Source organism: Lissotriton vulgaris, chromosome 6 (assembly GCF_964263255.1).
Source record: "Lissotriton vulgaris chromosome 6, aLisVul1.2, whole genome shotgun sequence".
NCBI classification, from domain to species: domain Eukaryota; kingdom Metazoa; phylum Chordata; class Amphibia; order Caudata; family Salamandridae; genus Lissotriton; species Lissotriton vulgaris.
The window spans coordinates 333,542,909-333,567,634 of NC_141694.1; the positions used below are offsets into that span (position 1 = coordinate 333,542,909).

General features: G+C 49.6%; 1 protein-coding gene across 5 annotated transcripts in view; it reads left to right on the plus strand.

The window, feature by feature from the left end:
- KIDINS220 (kinase D interacting substrate 220) overlaps positions 1-24,726 on the plus strand; it is a 942,023-nt gene that overhangs the window by 910,511 nt on the left and 6,786 nt on the right. The window lies entirely within an intron of this gene.

Here is a 24,726-nt window from a genome sequence, read left to right on the forward strand (position 1 = left end):
AAGACCCTGGAGAGTTCCGACTAATTCATAACTTATCAGCTCCACGAGGTCTTTCCGTAAATGAGGCAATCGATCCAGAAGTGTGTTCGGTGCGGTACGCATCCTTCGATGAGGCCGTAGCCATTTTGAATCGCCTGGGGCCCGGGGCGCTGATGGCGAAGTCAGATATCGAGTCAGCGTTCCGATTGCTCCCGGTACACCCAGACGACCAGCGTCTCCTAGGTTTCATGTTTCAGGGTTGTTATTACATGGATAGGTGTATGCCAATGGGGTGTTCTATATCCTGTGCTTATTTCGAGAAATTCAGTTGTTTTCTACAATGGGTTTTCACAAAGAAAACGGGTTTCCAAGATGTAATGCACTACCTTGATGATTTCTTATTTCTTGGGGCAGCCGGGGGTCTTGAATGTGGCCGGGCCTTGGCCGAATTTTGTGTGTTGATGAAACAGTTAGGCGTGCCATTGGCGCCGGGTAAAACAGTGGGTCCTACGACTTGCCTCGAGTTTCTGGGGATCGAGTTGGACTCCATTGAGGGGTGTTTCCGTTTGCCAGCCGAGAAAGTGTTGAAGTTCAGGGCTGCGCTGCAACTGTGTATAAATGCATCAAAAGTTACGCTGCAACAATTACAGCAAGTGGTGGGACAGTTGAATTTTGCCCTGAGGGTGATACCAATGGCCCGCCCCTTTTCCCGTTCAATTGCCCAAGCGATGGTCGGCCTTAAAGAAGGCCATCATCGCACGAGACTATCGGCCGAGATCCGCCAGGACATGCGTATTTGGTTAGCATTCTTGGCGGATTTCAATGGTAGAATCGTCTGGAATAAACCAGCCGTGTCTTCTGAGGAGCTGGGGCTGTGGACAGATTCGGCGGGAAGCATAGGTTTTGGCGCCATTTTCGGCACAAAATGGTCGGCACAAAGATGGCCGACTTGGTGGCATGAGAAGGGTCTGACGAGTAATATTGCTTTCCTCGAACTGTTTCCCATCTTGGTGGCCTTGAGAACATGGCCCGATGGGTTCAAAAATCACTCGGTCATATTTTGGTCGGACAATATGACTGTGGTCGAGTGCATCAATAGTCAGGCAGCACGTTGTAAACTGATCTTAAGACTGCTTAAAGAAATTGTTTTACTATGTATGCAATTGAACGTGCTATTCAGAGCAAAACACGTGCCAGGGGTGATGAATCAGGCAGCTGACGCACTGTCTCGTTTTCAAATGCAGGCTTTTTCTGGTTTCCTTCCCTCAGCGGACCCGGAGCCGGCACCCTTTACCGAGGCTCTCTGGTCTCTCGGTGCCCCGAACTTCGTCACCTCGTGGGAGAGAGTCTAGCACCAAGGACGAGGAAGGCATATGAAGGGGCGTTTCGGGCCTATTTAGCCTTTTTGGGGAGTGATAGAGAGCGACTTTGGGGTCATGAGGAATGGGTGGTGAATTTCCTGATGTCCTTACGTAGGGCTGGGAAATCGGTGGCTACGGCCCAGAGGCATCGTGCTGCCATTTCCTTTGTTGCCAGAGCACACGCTATCCAGGACCCAACAGCGTCCTTCGTTGTACAGAAAGCGCTGCGTGGGTGGCAACGCCTGGAGGGTCGCAGAGTAGATGAAAGGCGCCCGATAGGTTTGGATAGATTGTCCCAGTTGTTGGCTACACTTCCTGCCACATGTTCATCTCAGTTTGAGGCAGTGCTGTTCCGAGCCGCGTTTACGCTAGCATTTCACGGAGCAATGCGGGTAAGCGAACTAGTTGCAAGGAACAAACTGGATGTGGCGGGGGGTTTGTGCCGGGAACACGTCCAGATCAGGGGAGAAACAATGACTATCTCCTTTGTAAGGTCTAAGACTGACCAGGATGGGATGGGTGACTGCGTCATCATACGCAGGATTCCTGGGTCCTCCATATGTCCGGTAAAGTGTTTAGAGGATTACCTAGCACGAAGGGTGGCATCATGGGGGGGGACTTTGTTAAGACACGCGTACGCCACCCCACTGACGAAATTTCAGTTTCAGCGGGTGCTTGCGATGTCTGTTGCCGCTGCGGGCTTCAACCCGGGCGAATTTGGGACCCATTCCTTTCGGATAGGGGCTGCTACTGAAGCTACAGCCAGGGGTCTTAATGTTGAGCAAGTGAAACGAATGGGGCGTTGGTCCTCCAATTGTTATAAAAGATATGTGCGGTTGCACATGTTGTGAAGCTGTAATTATGTACTCTGTACTCACGCTTCTTGTTTTTGTTTGGTTTCAGTTACGCAAGCCTACGAGGCGGGGCGGACTATGCAGTCGACCTTACACCGGGCCAGCGGTCAGACATCACCGGCTGTGAAAAAGGAGGTGTGGGTCGTGGGCCACTCATACGTGAGGCGTGCCGCAGACGTATTCAAAGCAGGTGACATGATTCACGTAGCTGGGGAATACGGGTACAGGATGTCCTTCTACGGAAGGGGCGGTCTCTGTATTGACCAGTTTCAAACATTTTTTGAGGGTTTGTTAGGGCGGACAAGGTCACCGCCGTCTATAGTTATAGTGCATGTTGGGGGCAATGATTTGGTCACCATCGGTAGACGACTACTCCTGGAGGCAATGCTTTCCACTGTAAGTTGGTTGGCGAGGAGAGTTCCGGGGTGCACGATTGCATGGTCCCATTTGGTTCCACGAAAGGTGTGGCGGGGGGCTATCTCTATACCTGCTTTGAATCACTCTGTTAGAAAGCTTAACAATAAAGTGAGTAGGTTGTTCCGTTCCAGGACATTGCATTCTATTTCTCATAGCTGTATTAATGATGACAGGATGTATTCGGGGGATGGTGTGCATTTGTCTTGGGAGGGGAATGAGTTGTTCTTAGGAGACTTCTTAGCATGGTTGAACTCTTTGAAACATGACCTTTAGGTAGGAGTTTTGTGGGGGGTCCGGATAGCCGGTCAACTATCCGGCCTGTGGCGGTAAGGTCATGATCGGTGAGCACTAATTGGAAGATCCCTATGAGTGGGCGTCACCCAACACGGATGGGAGCGCTCGGGGGAGGTGGCCTTTGGCCCCTCAACGGGGAGGCGGTCCCTTCTAAGGATGGGTCGCCGGAAGAAGAGGAAAGGCGGTCAAGGCCCCTTCCTGTGTAGGAGGGGTTACAGCCCCCTCCTGGGGAATTTCCCGGGGCCAGTGACATCTGCGACGGCAGATGCGGTAAGTTGTGTGGGGTTGGGGGGAGGTCTACGATACCTTCTAGATACCTCACACGAGTCTTCGAACGACCTTTAACTGGCGTCGAGTTGATAAGTGCCCCCGTCAAGACAAGGGAAATTGTAGTAGTTGCACGTGAGTACGCCTCAGTGCTGTCGCCCCTCCCAAGTGGGGGGGGTATGTCTGGTTAGGGATCTTGACACCGGTTACGACCTTGCCGTTGGCCCTTAAACGTTAGGATGTACAATTTCAATATTTCAAGTAAATGTTTTTGTAGGATGTTAGATCGGCTAGGAGAACCTCTGTATTAGAGAATCTGTTAAGGTTAGCCAAACATCGCAGTGTGGTATGAAATTGTACATTAATGTTTAAATGTTTTAATTTTTTGTTTTAATAAATACGGCCGGGAGGGTCACTCCCTCCCACTTCCAAAAACTTCAAGAACCGTTTCCGGATTCCCTTATTTGGGGATTGTGTTGAGAGGGGGTGGCGGGTATCTCAGCCATATGGAAAGGGGCGACCACTCGGTCCCCCCGAACGTATGGCAGAGTGCCTCGATCCCCCCGGGAAGACATTTTTGGGCGGGAGGCGCGTCTCGGCTGGTATGCCCGAAGCGGCGTAGCCGGGGCGCGCTTTTTCCCGCCCTTGAGTGGGCTGGCCTAGACACGGACGCCGCCGGCCACGCCCTCGGGGCAGGCAGGGGCGGGTTTACGCCCGCCCTGAAGATGGATAAAAAGAGACGCAAGACCAGAAGACATCCTCTTGTTCCTGTGCTCTGAAGCTGCACCTCCCCGCTGCACGTGAGCTCGAGACGGAACGAAGAGCCAATTTTGACCCACCCACCAGCCCCTGAGGACAGCTAGTTGTTTTAATAAAGTTGATCAGTTATTCTATTTCGTTTTCAGGTTGTTTTGGTGTTATGTGATATTTAATGTGTAATAAAGATTGGTATAATGTTACAAGTTGGTGATTAAAGAATGTCGGATTTAAGGTCCTTTTGGACACAGGTTTTTCGGTCATAGTGGCCAATGTAGTTTCGTTTAGTTAGCACTTGTCGTATTTATTTCGGTCAGGCGGTAGGCGGTAAGGTCATGATCGGTGAGCACTAATTGGAAGATCCCTATGAGTGGGCGTCACCCAACACGGATGGGAGCGCTCGGGGGAGGTGGCCTTTGGCCCCTCAACGGGGAGGCGGTCCCTTCTAAGGATGGGTCGCCGGAAGAAGAGGAAAGGCGGTCAAGGCCCCTTCCTGTGTAGGAGGGGTTACAGCCCCCTCCTGGGGAATTTCCCGGGGCCAGTGACATCTGCGACGGCAGATGCGGTAAGTTGTGTGGGGTTGGGGGGAGGTCTACGATACCTTCTAGATACCTCACACGAGTCTTCGAACGACCTTTAACTGGCGTCGAGTTGATAAGTGCCCCCGTCAAGACAAGGGAAATTGTAGTAGTTGCACGTGAGTACGCCTCAGTGCTGTCGCCCCTCCCAAGTGGGGGGGGTATGTCTGGTTAGGGATCTTGACACCGGTTACGACCTTGCCGTTGGCCCTTAAACGTTAGGATGTACAATTTCAATATTTCAAGTAAATGTTTTTGTAGGATGTTAGATCGGCTAGGAGAACCTCTGTATTAGAGAATCTGTTAAGGTTAGCCAAACATCGCAGTGTGGTATGAAATTGTACATTAATGTTTAAATGTTTTAATTTTTTGTTTTAATAAATACGGCCGGGAGGGTCACTCCCTCCCACTTCCAAAAACTTCAAGAACCGTTTCCGGATTCCCTCATTTGGGGATTGTGTTGAGAGGGGGTGGCGGGTATCTCAGCCATATGTATAATCCCTATCAGTAGGGTTTTGTATTCTCCATGCATCAATTAAATGAAATTGTTGACATAATTTGATGAAGGCATTATGTGATTTGTTCGGTTTGAATACACACATTGAATCCCTATCTAAGGCCGGGTCAAATGGAAGATTAAAATCACCCCCAATTATATGTACCGCCGTATCAGGTATCGTTGCAATCTGCTTGACTAAGTCCTGCCAAAATTCTAAGTCATTAGTGTTAGGTGCGTAAACATTAGTGACAAAGAATTCCGTGTTATCCCTAGAAAGTTTCACCGTGACCCAGCGTCCCTTTTCATCTGATGAGGAAGACAGTAATTCTACCTTGGACTTTTTTGACAATAATACCAGAACTCCATTCTTTTTACCAAGTGCACTAGATCCTACAACCTCCGAATAAAACTTGTTGCGCAGAGTGTAGAATTGTTTAGCATCTAGTTTGGTCTCTTGCATCAGAACAATGTCCCCCTTCTGTCTGCGCACATAGTCTAATATCTTCTGTTTTTTAACGGGCTGATTCAGACCTTTAACATTCAAAGACAGAATTTTCAGTCGGTCAAGTGAGGTTGTCCCAAGTGGAGTGGAAAGCGTTGTATGTGACATTTACAATAGTGTATGTATCATGGTTGCTCCATGAGAGCCAAGGAAAAACATGTTACACGGCGCATTAAGCAAAGAACACACTGTCTTGCTCCATATGATGCAAAACGGGCGGAAACCATGAGCAGACATTTGGGCGCCCAGGGATAGAGCACGACTGGTCTGAGTACAGGTATACGAATACAACATATGTATGATACAACTTGTCCAATCCAGAGCAAAGAGATAGACCAGAAGAGAAAGAAATAGCAAGGAAAAGAGAAAAGGAAAAGGAAAAGAGGAAAAAGGAAAAAGTAGGAAAAATACAAACCATAGAACATGACACCCATCCCCCCCAATCCCCCACATCCCCCCACCCCACCCTCCCCAACTGTAGTACAGAAGCATGGCGACGTGAGGAAAACCGCAGTAACCCTCCCGTCTAAACTAGTCATGTATAGACATTGGAACAGCTATGCACAATGCAAAATGCATACAAACACTACTCAAACAGTGGAACATTGGAATGGTATGGCAGAACCAACATGGAGTCAATAGCGCGCTCCCACTGTATATTCTTGATAAATCAGAAATAATCCTGAGTACCCACTGGATTATAACTATCGAACAGAAAGTTGGGAGAACAACGACACGGCCCATTGGAAGGTATTATAGCTTCATATCCTTCATCAAAGGCCCGTAATGGCTAGTAGTTTCTAGGCCTATGCCTCAGTGGTGAATAACCTAAGCAAAAACAATAAATCGCCAGCAATCATTCCCTTAAACAAAGAGTCCCAGCATGGCCGGTGTGAAATCCGGTCAACTCCGAATTCTCCTGCCAGTGTACCGGAGTCTGGATTTAGTCAAAACGTTACGATTCATATCTCACCGGCAACCGCCTCAGTGGAATCAAACAAGGCGAGCCAGTTCAATTTAAAAAGTTTAGATCAATAACAGCAGGTCTACACCCGATCAAAACGAGAGAAGTAAAGTAAATAAAATTCCAGGACTTTAGTTCAAACCCTTACGCCACATTTCAAGGCACCATAGAACATCCAGTGCTAGAAGGCGTCCGTAAACTTGAGACCTTACCCTGTAGTTACTTTGCAATTGACAAGTCCATTAGGCTTGTAGAATTAGCAGAGATAGCTTGATGAGAGTGCTAAAACTCAGATGCGGTCATTTGTATCCTGAAGCTGAAGCCGAGGCTGCTAGTTTATCTGGGTTATTAGTTTCCATGTCGCGTTCCATATCTCGTTCTTCAACGTCTTCAAGCATACGTTTGAGCTTCATAGGGTCCGTGAAGTAGTGAGACGATCCACGTATTGTCACCCTGTACTTTGCTGGGCCCACAAAACCAAATTGATATCCCCTCACTGACAGTTGTGGACGAAGGGCAAGGAAGGCCTTCCTTATTTCTACGGTCTCCTTACTGTAGTCTTGAGAAATGTAGACCTTGGTGTCCTTCCACAGAATGATTGTGCTTCCGCACGAAGGCAAGGATTTGCTCCACATGTTGGTAGCGTAACGGTTTACATACAATGGGCCTTGGTCCTCTCTGCGTCTTAGTGATTCTCCCTGGTACTCTATGTGCTCTGTCAAATTCAAGAGGGTTGGTAAAAGTCAGGTTTGTGGCTTTAGTGAACCAGGATTCCAAGAACCGAATGGATGAACCTTCCGACTCTTCGGACCCTTCCGGAATCCCAAAAATGCGTAGGTTCCCCCTCCTATTCCTGTCCTCCAACTCGGCCAGTCGTCTAGTTGTCTGGTCAGAGGAGATGTGTAGGTGTTTCAGAGCCGTTGAAGTTTTAACCTCTATGTCTTCCAGACGACTGATCCGGGATTCTGTTTCTGTTAGGCGCGCATTAGTATCTCGGATATCTTGACGGATTGCCACCACTTCCTCTTTAGTGACCTTGGCTAGGTCCTTCACTTCGTCCAGCCTATTCAATATCATGTCAAGTGCGTCCGGAGTAACTTTCTTTGGTTTGTTTGGTGATCCCGGGTTCGAGTGGTCTGATTTAAGTCTCTTAATGGTTCCCTGATCCTTGGTATCCATTGCGACTACTAGATCCTTCTCTGGGTTGCTTAGAATCTTGGGCAGTGACCTGAAAGCTCCCCTTCGGCACTCACGCGGGGCAGAATATACAGCACCAGCCTACACAGGAGATTGGTCAGCCAGAACTCAGCTCACTGGTAGTAATAACACTTCGCAAAAGGCATTTGAAGTACAGGGCGTCCCATACATTCATTCAGTATGTGCACGTGGCGCTTGCTGAGACTGGAATATTAGGGAGCCCACTGTGGTTTGATGTCAAGCAATCCAGGCGCTCATCTCAGCAGATTTAAGCCCTCATGATCAGATTGTCAGACATTGCGAGTAGCTCATTCATTGTGTCTTTGGGGAATGCATTGTGGACTAATGGCAGGCACTCCAGGCACACAGCGTAGCAACATCCATCTCCCCTGGCCAGATTAGGAATGTGTGACTACTTTCTTCCCCACATGTTAGAGTAGTTCTCAGCATTGCTTGCCTGGCGTCAAAATCCGATTAATTTGGGCAGAGTCAGTGATGAGAGACACTTTGCCTCGGACATTAAGGCATTACCGAGTAGCGGCCGCCATCTTAGTTAAGGCAGAGGAAGCCCCGATCGCACTGTACTCACGCGATCAGTAATTTCAGCTGTCTGTCCCGGTGTGCATTTTTTTTGTAGACGCTTCCACCTACTTCAGCCCTTCTCGTGATGCCAGATTCACCGCTGCGCTACGCTGGAGCTCACTTCGTGCTCCGTTTCTTCCCCTTCGGTCGCGCTGCCACCATGGATGTCCGGAGCCTCACTCGGCGCAGCTCTCGTTCCGCTGCAGCTACGGATACGCAGGACAGCTCACTGCAGTCAGGGAGTGATCCAGTGCTCGATTCTTCGGTCACATCCCGGCTGCAAGCTCAGAAAGGCGTTCCAATTTCGGATGAAGACGCTCGTGACGGGAGGAGAGACGCTCTAAACCGCCATCTTCCTCGGCGTCCAAGCCACGCCCCCGGTGACTTCCTCCTCCACGGTCCCCGCCTCCGTAGGGGGTTTTGTCACCTGGCATTTTCCTACAACCTCGCTGTGCACGTCTTGCCTGTCTATCGGTGGACATGCGCACCTGGGGGGGGCGGGCGGTCTTCCCAGGCACAGTTTGCAGTTCGGTTTGTCCCTTCCTGCCCTGTGTATATTCCTAGTTCTGAAGGGTGGATCTGTGCTCCACCCCTGATGTTTTTCTGTGTGTGAGTTCGTATTCTCATTCTGGCACAGGTGCTTCTTTAGGTAGCATTACTGTATGTGTATTCTTCTCAACGTTCTCCATTTTGGTAGACGGTGTCGGTCTTTGGCGGTGTAGGCTTTTGGCGCCAGGCTTCTGTCTGTGCCTTCTCTCAATCCTTTATGGGCAGTCTTGTGGTCTATGTTTCCGCTGTCTCACAGGAGACCAGGATTCTTCCCCCTCGGGGACCTGTTATTTTTTCTGCATTCTTAACTGTTATGCAGCACACCGGTGCCGTGGTACCGCTTGAATGACTCCCCTATTTAGAATTTAGTCACTCCACTTACGTGTGTTGACATTCCTGTCTCTTTGTGTGTATATTGTGGATTCTACACTCCACTGGGGTGCTCGCATACTAGGTCTTTTTGCCTTCGTGTCAGACATTCTTGCTTACTCTTTCCTTCGGGATAGTGTCCTCTATGTGTTCATAGCTTTGCAGGTTATCCACTCACAGTGGTGCCTTTTAATTTGTTTGGCTGCATGCCTACCTCCTGAGCTTTTACTCAATGGTGGCTCCTCTGTCTCTGTTGGCACTAGGCTCTGGGCTGAGCCCTGCCACTGCTGTCACATGTTTTAGGGACGACACATTACGGTTTTTTTTCTTAAACCCACTGGCCTCATGCTGCAGCTCCTGTTCTTGGACGGACAGTCTTCCTACTGTCCCCTGTTTCTTATGGCTTCCACTGTGGTGTGTGTTCAGGTGGTATGCTCTACCGTTGTCATGTTGTTTTGTCCCTTGGAACTTCATTCATTTTGGATTATAGGGACCGGTGCTGGGATCCTTCTTTAAAGGTCTCACTGCATTGTTTCTTACGTTGGCACAGAAATGTCTAGTTCTGTTTTCTTTTCGTCTGTGTCTGGGCGAGAGAGGTCTCACACCATCCCTCATCAGATTTGGTGTCTTTATCATCCCTTGTTCATCCTCCTTAAGGTGGTCATGGGTCTGATGTCCGTTGCCCTGGCATTGCGGTGTCCACCAAATTTCGTCAGCAGTTGATTGGAACTTGATTGTTGTATCGCAGAACCTCCTCCAATGGGGTATGGCTTTGGTGTCTATTCTAAGTTAAGGAATCTGCGGCTAGATGTCTCTATCAGATGGAAGAGTTACTTACTTTCGGTAACGATATATCTGGTAGAGACACAGTCTAGCTGCAGATTCCTTAACGCCCGCCCATCCTCCCCACTTGCGAAGACCTTTTCATATGGTGTCTTTCCACCTAGCCTCCCTCTTTCTGTTGGCCTTGGTCTTCCAGAGGTGTGCTCTCGCACCTCACTCTGGGGTAGGGTGTGTTGTTCTGCGTGGAGGCCTGAGGCCTCTTCTCTATCCTAGTGGTGGTTAGTGGCGCGTTCTCGCACCTTCCGTTGGCGCAGGGGGTGTTTTTCAGCTTTCAAGCCATTTGGCTGTTCACTCCGTACACGTTTTTTAGTTGGCTTAAGTCTATACTTTTCACTGCCTTCTCATGTTGATCCACCTGTGTTCTTCACAAGTGGAGTTCTTTTGTTTTTACTTCCATCCCAACGCCCCCGCCTGTGCCTCCATCTTTCTATGGCAGTCGGTTGGGTTGGGTTCTCTTTGGTACTGTAGTCCCTCCAACTCCGGAGGGTGTGTGCAGTGAACTTCTGGTGATCGTTCACTTCTAATCACTTGTCTGGCAACATGTTCCTTCAATATTGTAGTTCTTTTACCTTCCCTCCTGTGGTGATAATCTGTGTCTGCCTTGTCATATCCTTTGTGCTGCAGCTGTTAGCCCCACGACATGAGGCGCAGCTTGGTGCTTTGTTAGGCCCTTGCATGCAGCACGGGCTTTGTGAGTTCCCTCCATTCCTTCCTGGTGCTGGGTGCTTTTTCAACTTACTTTGGTTTCTCATTATAAAAGATTTACTCATTTTTACCACACACTGTTCCTATGCTATTGCAGTTTTTGTCATGGCTCTGCGTTGTGGCGCGGAAAAGTTTCCGGTAGAAAACTGACGACAGCACGCTAGGAGGGGCTTATATGGCTCCATTAACGTCACTTCTGTGGATGACGTCAGGACGGAGGCGAGCAGCGCCGCCTCCCGGCGTGCAGAGGTATTGCTGGGGAAAAAGATTTTCCGAATCCAGTCTGACGCCTGGGGATTCTAATTTAAGGAATCTACGGCTAGACTGTGTCTCTACCAGATGTATCGTTACCGAAGGTAAGTAACTCTTCCTTTACACACTCTATTTCGGGGATTTGCAGCATGGCTGCATGTGTCTTTCTTTCTACCTCCATAATATCACCATACCATAGAAGGTTAGTGGTGATATTGTCAGCTTTGGTAACTGGATAGGTTTTTCCAGCTATGTATTGCTCTGGGGAAACCACTGTATCTCTCACCATGGTGACACTGGCACATGTATCCCTCAGGGCTTCTATCGAAGTCCCATTCACTAAGGGGTATTGCAGGCATTTTTTCAATTAGGGGTTCAGACAGCCAAAGTGGCTAACTGTCCCTCCCCTTCAGAGACTAAAACAGCCTCGGTGTGAACCCTTATTTGCTCTGGGCACACTATAGATCCAATCTGGAGATTTGCCATAAGAGTAGACACTAGGGGCTGGTTTGTTGATACAGACAGGATCTCCAGTTTGGTGAGCCTTCTTGTTATAATGGAAACACCAGGTCTTTTCAGGATCTAGATGTTTCCCTTTCTACCTCCTAGTGGGCTGGGAAGAGTTCTTAGGCCCACCCCTCCTGACAAAGATGTTGGGGGCCTTTAGAAAACTAGTATTTATCTTTGGGTTTCTCACCCTTTGTCGCCTGGGGAGGCTTTGTGACCTCTTTCTTTGGTCACCCACAGTGGTTGTCTTGGTTACCCTTGTTTTGACCCAGTGGTCCACCTTCTTTCCCAATTTTTGAGGAGAAATTGGACCTAAGTCTACCAGATTCTGATGCAACTTTTCATTGATGCAGTTACATAAAATGTGTTCCTTCATAAACAAATTATAAAGTCCCTCACAATTCTGCACTTTACTTCCAGGCAACCAGCCAGCTAGTGTCTTTACTGAGTAGTCTACGAATTCCAACCAGGACTTGCTCTAGGATTTCTGAGCATAACCCCCCCCCCCCCGGTTCAGGGAAGACCTGCCTTAGCAGTTCAGGCTAGGCTGTTCCCATGAGGCACAGGGTCTAGACAAATTTGCATATAGCTGGGTTTGAACTGAGATGGCGATGTGAGCTAAAGAACAATGATGTATTCAACCCATATCTTTGACGGGGTGAGTGTCTGAAAAGTTTCAGTGCTCCATCCATCATCTCCTTGTGTTTGCTTTGTTCGCCCTAAGTTGTCAGGGTATGCCCAGACTGGGTTGTTGCTCACTTTGCCACTGGATTCAAGCTAGCCTTGCTGATGAGGGGTGTTAACCTGAAACCAGTCCCAGGATGCATGTTTCTGGTTCAGGGAAGACCTGGCTTGGCAGTTCGGGCTGGACTGTTCCCATGGGGCACAGGGTCAAGACTGATTTGCATATAGCTGGGTCTGAACTGATGTGGCGAAGTGAGCTAAAGAACGATGATGGATTCAACCCAGATCTGTGACTGGGGGTGAGTGTCTGAAACGTTTCAGTGCTCCATCCATCATCCTCTTGTGTTTGCCTACATCTTTAGTTGCCAGATCCTGTACTTCTTGGGTGTGGAGGTTAGGACACAACGTTCCCTTCCTCCCTAAGTAATTGAGGTGGTTGTTCTAAGACTTCATCATCCTCACTAATTTACCCTTTCTCCTGAAGGTCTTCCCCTTCTACTGTAGGGTGGTCCCTCGCATACCCTGCCAGGAACTCCTGGAGTTGTATTGTGGTAGGGTTGGACCCAGTTCTTATTTGCTTAGCCTTACAGAGAAGCCCTTAACTCTCTAACCTGCAGATCGGAGTAAGGGGCGAGGTTGAGCTCCTCAGCCAGGTTCCCTGTGTTGCGCATTATGTTTCTAAAGTGGGGTTCTTGGTGGGTGTGGCCAAGATGGTGCGATGGTAGGACGCAGCCCGCTCGTCTCCCGATTCCCGTTCGCCGGCACCGTTCATGTGCTGCGGACCCCCAGAGATCTAAGAGACAGCGGCCGAAGTGTATGGGCAAGCTTTTCAGCTGACTTTGGGCGCGGTACCCTTAGAAACGGCGTCCTAAGTGCATCAAGCGTTGGGACCCAAGATGACAGCCCAGACTAGCAGGGCCCGGAGAGACGACTGGCGCATTGGGAGTGTTCCAAGGCAGACCGGGGAGTCCCGGCGCCTGTTTACGGCAGCCAGATTTCCCTGGGGAGGATCTACAGACGCTCTCCCTGGGCCAGGGGTGCGAGACGGAACTGGAGGAGGTCGAGCGGAGGGGCCGGCGATCCAGAGGGCGGCCTTCCCATTGCCAACCAGGGGAGCCTTGGACTGTGGGGTTGCCGTTACAGAAAGTAGAGGCTGCAACAACGAGGATCGAGGTGAGAGGCCTGGTGACCCCCCCATGGTCCTTCCGATCTAACGAGAGCCCGTGTTCTTTGGGGCGATCTCTCACATTAACACCTCTAGGAAGGGCCGGAAGACCGAGACTTACTACTGCAGGACCGCGTGGACTCGGCCCTGCTTGGCTGGCCTGAGAACTCTTGGGCACTGCGGGGGCCCCAGCACTGATCTCGGCTGCACACTGAGAGAGAGGAACACATGCACTACCGGAGGGAGTAGGCGTAGGCCGGGTTGAGGCCTTTCACAAGGACGACTGACGCTCAGTGCTCTGCCAGGCCAAGAGAGGACGGGTCCGGGGCCTTGGCAGCTGGGGGACCCACAGAGCTGCAACACCACACCAGGGAGGACGCACTGCCACAGGCCCCAGCGGGGCTAACACGCAGCCTATCATTGACCCGTACTGGGCCGCACAAGGTCACAGCCTTGATGCAAGCGGAAATCACCAGGCGGAGAGATCTGCCACGCTAACTGCACCCTGGACAATCCATGCGACTGGGCGAGCTGAGGGCCCACTCCGCAGAATCTGCGCACTAGCAAGAGACGTACCACAGTCTCCGGCCACCGTGATACTCACCATTTCGCCTTTATTTATTGGTGGCGGGGGGCATCGGCCCCGGACTTTCCAGCTTGGTAAAGCCTCACTGCACACCCAGAGTATAGTAGAGGCGGGGCGGACGCTGGGAGATTGGTAGACGAACAGCCGCTGATTCACACACCACGAGTGGACGGTGTGTGACCCAGGCCTCTTCCACCTTTCCTGAGGGGGGACCCTTACTTACAGACAGCTACTTTACCCCTACAGCCACCGTCCAGACATGTCCACCACATGGGGAAAGAAAGAGAAAGATGTCGGGAGCGACCGGAGGAGGAGGCCCCACCTCTCCAGCTCCCTCCGGGGGGCAGGAGACGGAGAATGTGGACGAACCGGTCACAAGGGCCTTCTTGTACCAACTGTTCTTGGCCCTGGAGGGCGACCTACACACCCTTAAAAAGGACTTCACTGATGAGATTAAAGAGGTATGAAGGGACCTAGACGCAATGGGTGAAAGAGTGGCGACAATGGAAGACCACGAACAATCTCGCGACAAGCAAGTTGAGCAATTGCAGCAAGAAGTGATCCGCCTGCAGGTACAACAAATAGATCTCCAGGCTTACGACAAAGACTTAGAAAATCGCTCCCTCAGAAACAACATATGGGTGAAGGACGTTCCTTCCAACGAAGTAGGCAAGGACATTAGACATTACTGGGTACCTCTAAGATCTCTTTCGCCATGTGCTGCAGAAATCTCCGGACTTTGTTATCAAAATTGACCGGGCTCACAGAGTTGGCCTCCAGCAAAGGGCCCGGCACTTTCCCCTGACATCCTGGCCTTCTTACGGGGTTTCCAGCTTAAGAAGATCATCCTATGTCGAGCAAGAGACATACACCCCTTAGCCTTCCAGAGGCACACCATAGCCTTGTACCAGGACTTGGCAGCCATCACCCTCTAGAAACGGAGAGACTTTCGGCTGGTTTCGCCGACCTTCGCAACCAGGGTATCTCCTACTCATAGGGGGCGGCACCCCTTCCGCATCATTTTCAAATGGGATGGCAAACTACGGCAAATCGCTCCCTGTAGGAGGCGTGCCTAGTCCTGGCCATCGATCAGCCCCCATTGGAGGAGTCCCCAAGCAAAGACAGGGGCAGTCAATGAGAGAAGTGGTATAGAGTTAGAGGCAGGAGGCGGTTAGGGACCTCCTCGAAACCGCACCCAGAGATGATGGCGAAGGAGCTCCGAGCTGTGCTGGCCTCTCTGACCGCTGAATCCTGACCTGGTGCTGGCATTTGAACGGGGGTAAGATAAGTGAACTATAGCAATGCCGGGGGGAGGTGGGGGGCGGGGGCTGGAGGTGCACCTTCGGCCACAGATCGACCCCACAGACTGTTTCACCAAGGAGGCGCAGTCAAGCACTGCGACTTCTGGCCACTGTGGTATTTTCTGTTGGGTTTAGGGTGGGGGGGGGTAAGGTCTGATCTCTGTACTCCACTGTTGCACAACCCTCTGGGGTTCCCTGGCATCTCCAAGAAGTGTCCCTATACCAGCATAAGCGGCACCCATCTATACACAGCCACCCTACCAGACCAGGAGTCATGCCACCATTTAGGGACCAGCTTAGATTTTCCTGTTCACCCCTACTTTAGCCATGGTAACTGTGAAAATAATTGTGATTAAAGTAAAGGGGCTTAACAACCCGGTGAAGAGGCGTGCAATTCTATCCCATTTGGAGATGCAGAGGCCAATGTATGTCTCTTACAAGAGACACACCTCCTCCCCAAAGACCATCCCCGGATGCTCTTGAGGGCCTTTCCTCATCAATACTTCTCCTCACTGGGGAAGAAAAAGGCGTCTGTGGCCATTTTCATATCTAGGTGCTGTAAGGGGGAGGTAAAGGAGAAAGTGGCAGAACTCAAGGGGAGGTTATTGGCTTATACACTTCAGTTTGGCAACCAGCTCTTAGTGGTCAGCTCCGTTTACGCCCCTAACATAGGTCAGGAGACATTCCTCCAAGCTGCCCTGGCGGATGTAATGGCCCCACAGAATTGCATGACACAGGTGGGGGGGGGGGATTCCAACATGGACAGATCACATGCGTCCTATTCCTGGGGGCAGGGGGGAGCTATCGAGAGATGGGAAGGAATGGCTGAGGGAGATGGGCTTGATAGATATCTGGAGGGCAGCTCACCCCACATCAAAACAATACACATTTTACTCTTATACACACAAGTTTTATGCTCGCCTAGACTACTTCCAGGGGAACTGGGGAAGTCAACAGTGCGGTTAGGGCGACATGCATTGAACCTATGGCCCTGTCGGATTTCGATGCATTGACTGTACAGGTACTGATGACCCACGAGCCCAACGACACTGGAGCTGGAGACTTAACAAGCATATGCTTCATAATAAGGAGGTGAAACAGCAACTTCTTAAATGCATTAAGGACTACCTCACACTAAATGACACTCCAAACATTACAGTTACAACACTATGGGAGGCGCTGAAAGCTGTGGTACGCGGTGAGCTTATAGCGATTGTGGCGGCCCACAATAGAGAGTGCAAGGAGGTGAGATCCGCACAGGTGCAGGAGCTTGAACGGGTGCATAGCAGAACTGGGGCCCCTGGGGTCTGGAGATAATTGAAGGCGGCCAGGGCGCAGCTTGCCGTCCTAGACTTGGACAGAGTGGAATATGCGGCAGTATGCCTAAAGCATTCCTATTATATTGGGGGGGACCACACAGGCCGGCTCCTGGCAAACCAGTTACGAGCCCAAAGACAATGAACACAGGTTTCCTTGCTACAGGGGGATGGTTGGGGGGAAATTAGAGGGAATAAAGAGATATCTCACACGTTCCGCGTTTTCTGTGAGAAGCTGTACACTGCGGACACCCAGCTCGCCCGCAACACTGCAGCCTACCTGCAATCTGTCACTATGTCCACACTGTCATTGAATCAAGTGGAGTCATTAGACGCCCCCATTCGCATAGAGGAGGTCGTCGCAGCGATCTCCCGCCTGAAAGTACTTATATCACCAGGTCCCAGACGAGTTCCCTTCCCTCTTCAATAGGAAATACTGCCCCATCATAGCACTGATCTTAACCAGGCTCTTTAACGCCTCTGGAGGCGCTACCCAGATCCCAGACACCATGTTTGCGGCTGCGATAGTGGTCTTAACCAAACCAGGGAAAGATAAACAACAATGCGGTTCATACCGCCCGATCTGTCTACTCAATGTAGATTTTATGATCTTTAGGGGAATCCTGCGGCCCACCTGAACCCCCATATGCCAAACTTGATAGAACCTGATCAAGCAGGGTTTATCCAGTCCTGACAATGCAGTGATATTACGGAGAGAAAACTCCACCTCGTGGATAAGGCTCACCAAACGCAAATGGATGCCCTCCTGTTGATGATCGATGCTGAAAATTTGGCTTGGGCGAGAGGTTCTGGGGATGGGTGGGCTGCTGCTATGCCAAACCAAAGGCTTGCATTAGAGTCAAGGGCATCTCCTCTATACCCTTTGCTATTCATAGAGGGACCAGGCTGGGGTGCCCGCTGTCCCTGTTACTGTTCGCTCTCTACATAGCGCCTCTGGCGCAAACGGTTAGAGATAACCCTAGAATCAAGGGGATCCCCTTTAGGATGGAAACACACCCCATCAGCCTCTATGCAGATGATGTGCTAGCGGCTTTGCTGGAACTCAGGCTCTCTCTTCCCGCCTTCCTTGAAGAGTTGGATGCATTCAGCCAGGAATCCGGTTTCTTGGGTAATGAGGGTAAATCACTGGCATTGAGCCTGGGTTCGGCAACGCTTTCATCAGACCCCATGGGCGGCATAAAAGTTGCAGACACTATCCCCTACCTAGGCCTAGACTTAGCAGCAACGGTTCAACGAACGACTCAGTTGAACTATACTAGGCTGGCTCAACAAGCTGTAAAGGACTTGGGTGTTTGGAGAAAGCACCATCTCTCCCTACTCGGGCAGGTAGCGGCGGTCAAAATTTCCCTACTTCCTAGGGCACTTTACCTGTTCCAGCCCTTGCTGGTTCTGCCCCCCGCGGGAGTTCCTGCCTCACCGCAACGCAGTATCAATCAGTTCATGTGGGCTGGGATAAGACCAAGGATGAGTAAGGCTTTAGGGTACATGCGCCCAGAAAATGGGGGCCTTGGAATCCCGGCTACTACAAAGCGGCTCAGCTGAGGCACCTGGTAGAATGGGCAAAGCAGGGGTCCGAAAAGCGGTGTCTCTTTCAGTACAGAGCGCTGGCGGGCATCCTATTATGGAAGGTCCCCTTCTTACGGAAGTCACAACGGCCGCGAGGCCTGATGGGCTCGCCGGTCACTAAACGGTGTTGGTAGTCTGGGACAGGGTGGCGACAACCGAGAAACTTATGACCTTTCCATCCCCGCTGACCCCCCTGTTTGGTAATAGCAAATTCACCCCAGGAATGTCTGACAAATCATTTGGGGGATGGCGAGACACCGCGTGTTGATCAGTGGGTCACCTATTTGATCTTTCGGGGGTGCTCTCGTTTCCCCACCTGAAGCTAGAGTATGGGATAGAATATGGGATCTCCGAGTCCCAGAGTTTGAGGTATTTGCAGCTGAGACACTAGAGATAATTTGACCAAATATGAAAAATGGTTAATCACCAAGCTGACCGACAAAGGGTTGATATCTGAAATGTACGACATGATTAGAAATGGCCCACACTCACAAGCAACTCCGAGTCAGAAGCGATGGGGGTGACCTCTCACGGAAGGACTTGGACGTAATTTATTGTAGAGCAAACCACACTGCCCAAAAATTAGCCAGTATCGAAACTGCTATGAAAACACTTGCGCGCCTCCACAGAGGCAACCCACACAGGAACCCCACCTGCTGGAGGAGTTCTGATAATGAGGGAACGCTGCTCCATATACTGTGGGACTGCCCGATACTGTCCTCCTATTGGTCTAAAATACTAGACGAGATAGATGAACTCTTTGATGCTGACATCCCAGGCTCCCGGTATACGTGATTCTGGGCCTTCCTAATCCCATCACATTTCCCCTGAAGAGCATGAGAAGGCGCCAGATGGGGCAGGCATAGGGTGCAGCTTCACAGAACATCTTGATGCACTGGGGGACAACCACTCCTCCTACCTGTGTGGGGTGGCTCCATAGACTGTGGTATATCATTGGGATGGAACGCATTTCAGCCACACTGAGTGGCTCGGCTGCCACATTCCAGAAAATATGGAGCCCATTTTTAAAACTGCTCTTAGACGAATTCAACGAAGTTCCCCAGCCCAAATACCTGAGGGTGGTGAGACTTTCGGATCTGGGGATAGACCTGCAACCTTTCTCAACTCTGTAAAGGACAATGTCTATGTGGCGAGACAAAGTCTGGACAGCCAGAGACTACGGGATATCGGACGGGGTGGGGGTTTATGTTTTTGGTTTCTCACAAAAGGTGGCATCTTTCACAATGCAATGCTTTCCTTGCTTGGACAGTGTTTCAATTGTACAACTTTATATGTGAGCAATACGCCTTTCTTGACATGCAAACCTGTACGTATGATTTGCTCTTTTGCACTTTTTCCCTTTATAGAAAATGCGAATAAAAACATTTAAACTTAAAGTGGGGTTCTTTTTGAAAGACCTACACTTACAGGTCTAAGTATTCCCCCCCCCCCTTTTCTGAAAAAGGATATAGGTATTAAATACAAGGCCCTAACAACACTTGTCAGTTCAAAAAATGAGTTGAACTAAAGTCAGTTTGTGGATTCTTGTCACATGATCAGAGGTTGACTAAGTTAGTCCAATGAATGCAAGGCTTACATCCCACTGCTGATCTTCCAATGTAGGAAGCTGGCCCTGTATGTACTATACCAAAGTAAGATTTTGTGTGCGCAGTGTTGATGGAGGCCTGGACACCGGTTTGTTGGGCCACTCAAGGTCGTCGGGCGTTGTCTGCAGGGGTGTCTTCTGTCATCCGGTTTTCTTACCAGCTCCAGTCGTGGTCGGGGGGAGGCTGCAGGCGTCATCTTGAAGGAGGTCGGGGATCGCCAGATCCCAGATCAGGATTTGTCTATACTAAATTTGCGTATAGTAACCTACTCCAACTGATCCAGCCCTCACCCATGCCTATAGATTTAAGGACTACCTGTAAAAATGTCCAACTCATCCTGTCGAAACACTTCCGCATATCGACAGTGAGCACCATGGCACTTGCTCTGATCTCACAGGGCCCCTCTATCATTATTCGAAGGCAACTTCTTGTGTTTGTTGAGGTGCTGTAACCAGGTAGGAAGCCCATTTGATCCACATGTATCAGCTAGTACATGAGGGAAAAGAATCTATTTGCCCACACTCAATATATTATAACCTGCATTTAACAGACACAAGGGTCTATATGACGCCCTGTTCAATGTCGGCATCCAAGTCCAAACGTTTCTGAATGTCTTTTGACTGCAAAATACTTTTCTGCAGTATTCAGCGCATATGGTTGTCAATAGATTTGGATGCTGACATTGGCTGGATCTGTATAAGCAATTAATGACTTTATGGCCGAGATTATAAGAGGAAAAAAACATTCACAAGTCATAAGATACTAAAATTAGATCTAAAAAATAAGGTGTGAAAAGGATCAACTAACTGACTGATCATTGTAGGATGGTAGAATCTTTCTAGCATGGTTACCCCCACTTTATGCCTGGTGTCAGTTTTTTACTTAGTTTGCTGGGTTTGTGATAATCAGGCCCCCAGCATCTGTGCTACCTCCCCTAAATTGGTTCTGGTAAGTACCATGGGATCTCTACATTTGGCTACTGGTGTACCCTTATGAGTCCCTAATATATGGTACTAAGGTACCCAGGGCATAGGTACACCAGGGGTCTCCCATGGGCTGCAGCATGTATTATGCCACCCATGGGAGTCCACATAAACTGTGACTACAGGCCTGCCATTGCAGTTTGTGTGAGTTGGTGCATGCACCTCTCAACAGAGATACGTTTCCTTATATCTGAGGTCACTACACTTAAAACCTATTAGTCACCACTATGGCAGGCTCTTCAGTGTTGTGAGCAGTGTGCTTGGTTATACCTGTGAGGGTGCCTCTGCATGAGCAGGACACCCCTACAAACCCCAGAGTCAATTTTCCGAGCTCTATAAGTGTGGTAAACCATTTTTAGACATAGTGGATATCAGTCATTAGGAGAGGTGTAACCATAGTTGCTGCCCCGAATCCGGTCATGTTTGGTATCAAATATGTTGGAATCATACCCCAACAGTGATTCCAGTGTTGAAAGTATGATCCATTGTACTGGGGGGCTCCTTAGTATACCCCCCCTTGACTCCCGGTAACAGCCTTTCAGGGTCTACAAGCAAGCTAGTGTTGCTGCCGACCACAGACACGATTCGGCCCTCCTGCTACTGAGCCAAGCTCGAGCAGGGGAAGGTAGAACAATAGGTTTCCTGTCACAGGGAGGTGTGACCACCTCCCAAACCGTACTTCTGTATTGAACTGGGGTTGGGGTTCTTGCCAGCTCCACCATACTGCTTTGATGGGAAAATTTGGTGCCATCCTTGCATACTTCAGTTTGAGCCAGTTCAGGGCCCTTGGTTCCCGCTCTGGTGCGAACCTGGACAAGTACATGGGAGTATCCTCCCCTCTGTCCAGCCCCTACTGTGGGAGGGACCCCCAAGTTGTTCCAACCCTTTCCTTAGGTTACTTAAGGGCTCCACTGTGAGTGGGTCCTTAGATTCATCGTGGGACAAGACTCACCCCTTAAATAACGTGGCTCTTCACTTGTCTGGACACTTGGACTTCATGTGACTTCGACTGGAACCAAGACTGTACCAAGGAAGACTCCTGCTGCTCCTGTTCTCACTGTTCTTCAAGTCTTCTTCATCGTCTGTCTATGCTTCATCCTTGTTCTTTAACAGACCTGTGTGCATCAAGGAAACCCAAAGGAATCTCCCTTGGAGTGAATGAGTCACTCCCCTGCATCTGTAGCCACCGCAACAAAGCTGACCGGTCTCCTACTCCTGTTGTTCTACGGCTTCACGAGGCTCAGCAACACAGGTGGTGGTTCTGCAACTCCTTTGAGGCCTGACCTGTACTCTGAGCAAGCTTGAGGTCTCAGTATCCCTCGTCTGAACCATTGGGACCAAACCCCTGTGCATCACGTCGACTTGGCATTGTCAAGACTTGTTAGCTCTGAACTCTAGAGAACTCCCTCCAAGATCAGTGTCCTCACTGCATCCTCTGCACCATTGACCTCCATCTTTGGTGAGCTGTTCAAGGTCCTCCTGCTACTCCTGTCCCTTCAACCTGTGTGTCCTCCTGAGGGTCTTTTCTTGCTTCAGTGGGCTCCCCTGCTTTCTTGGGGCCTGGTTCGACACTCCTGCTGTTGGTGAATCCTTTGGACCTTGCTGGCCCCAACGTTGCTCCTTTTTCGTCTTTCACTGCAGTTGCGGCTACTAAGGTTTGTTGGTGCTCCTGCCAGACACCGACCACCTAGTCACCAATATCCAACTGCTCGTGCACAGCTCCTGGTCTTTCTCAACATTGCCAAGTCCTCTACAGAACCTCCCAACATCGGTGGGCATTGTGTCTACAAACCTCCTGCTCACCTCCGCGTGGCATAGACTCAGTCACCTCTGCTTGCAGTTTCTTCACATCCAGAATCCACTCTTGGATTCCAACAGACTCCTTCACAGTCTTCTCTAGAGGCATCTTCTTTGAAGGCTCCCATTGCTGTCTACGGCAGGTTCCGACATCACTTCACCTCGATGCACTGGCTTCCCTGGTGCAGGTAGCCTGGTTCCTTGGGCATCCACAGTTGGGGTGGCTCTACCACCTTCTGTCTTCCAAAGGGTTTGTTCCGGGACCTCCCGAAGTGCCCTTCTTTTTTAAAACTGAACCCACAACTTCTCCATTGACTTCTATTGGGCACACGTCGTGTTTCCAGTCTACACACAACCTCTGTTGGGGTTCCTGGGTACTTACCTTGGGTGGTTCATTGTGTCCCCGGTCTCCCTGGGTCTTCTAGTCCAAGTCCAGTCCTCCGTTGCAGTTCGCTTTCCACTTTCTTAACCCCTTGGCCGCGGCGGTAATTCCGCCACGGCGCTGGGGGTGAGGGGGGTCCGCGCAGCAACGTCATGCTTGTGATGGAACCACTCCTTCACGAGCCACGGGCACGCTGTGCTTGTGACGGAGTGGTTCCGTCATGGCCCCACCCGCTCAATAGAACGCCCGCGCTGGCGCGGAATTCCTGCAGCGTGGGCGGGGCGGCCGCGCCGTGACAGAACCATTGCGTCACCAGCACGGCGCATCCGTGGCTCGTGACGGAGTGGCTCCATCACGAGCACGGAAGAGGTTAATGAATGGTTTGGTCTACCCCTGAAGACCACTGAATTTTTGCTACTTACCTGATTGCTTTTGAAGTATTCTTGTGTATTGTGTTGATATCTCCGGGTAGGAGATATACCAATATGATGGTAATATTGTGTTGTAATAAATAGACTTATTTTTGCTAAACACTTTGTGGTTTCTTTTTATCTAACTTGCACTACAGAGTAAGCTGTTAAAACAAGCTGCTTTACATTCCTTCAAGATAATCCCGAAGTCTGTTCTCCACAGCTACCACTTTGAGAGCTTTCAATGGTTATTAAAAACCGCCATAATGGTTGTCTGGATCATTGCAGGGTGTATCACTTAAATACGTGTGCACCATATACTAAACCAGCCTCCTACATTGTGTAGAGGTTGGGATTAAAGCCTGCACTGTTTTACCACTTAATCTAGTAAAGGTTGCATGAAAAACCATCACTAGCTAGGCACATGTAATACTTTGTAATCTAGTAAATTCTACTGAACATTTTGGATTGGTAGTTTAGGGTCTAGCACAACCCTTTCTCCAATCTTTGGAAGTTTGGTTTAGACTAAGGTAGGAATGTGCAACACTACACCTATTAAGTACCATGTCTTTAGTTGGTGAGTTCAGTGAGGCCCCACCCTCTAGATACAGTGGTCTTTAGTTCCAGGCTGCATCCACAAAACCTAAGACTGGTAGCAACCCTAACGCAAAGCAGCTCTTAGAGTCGCTCCTGCTGGAGGACCTCCAGAATCCAGATAGGTCAGAAGGGCAGGACAATGTGGGTAGTGGTGAAGGGGCTCCAGGAGAAGAGTCAGGGGTGGTCCCGGTGGTTTTCAAAGCTTAATCACAGGGAGTGATGAACCCTTAGACATACTGGTATCTATTAAACCATATGTCTGTAGCTTTTATTGGTTTTACATGATTGGCATTTTTGGGCTATGTTGTGTTTATAACACCGCCCCGATGTGTAGGTTGTCTTTTATTTTGATTTTATACTGCACTGAGATTACATATTGCAAATATTTTGCTCTTCATGAATATCGCACTTTATTTCAATTGTCCACTTTTATACGTTTATGCTGCACTTTACTTTGATTGGTTATTTTATTTTTTGTTCTAAGTATTATGTGATCATCTACAGTTAAGTTTGATATCATGGTTAATACAATAAACGCTGGACTTCATGATTGCATGTTTTTAAATTTGTATAAGTGATTTTTATGTTTTATTTTTCTGTGTACTTTGATGGTCTTGGAACCGAATAGAGTAATTCTTGATGATGATGAACTTGTTCTTAAAGATACTCCTCAACACTCCCTTTGAGTGTGCCTCAAAATGTTCTTTGTCACTTTGGTGGTAATCGTATTAATTTGGAACTGGGCTGCTTAAATCCCAGATATTAGCTTTCCAGTAATGTAAACCCCCACAAGTAACTTCCCGGTTATCTCTTGAGACCATGATTCCCAAGCTTAA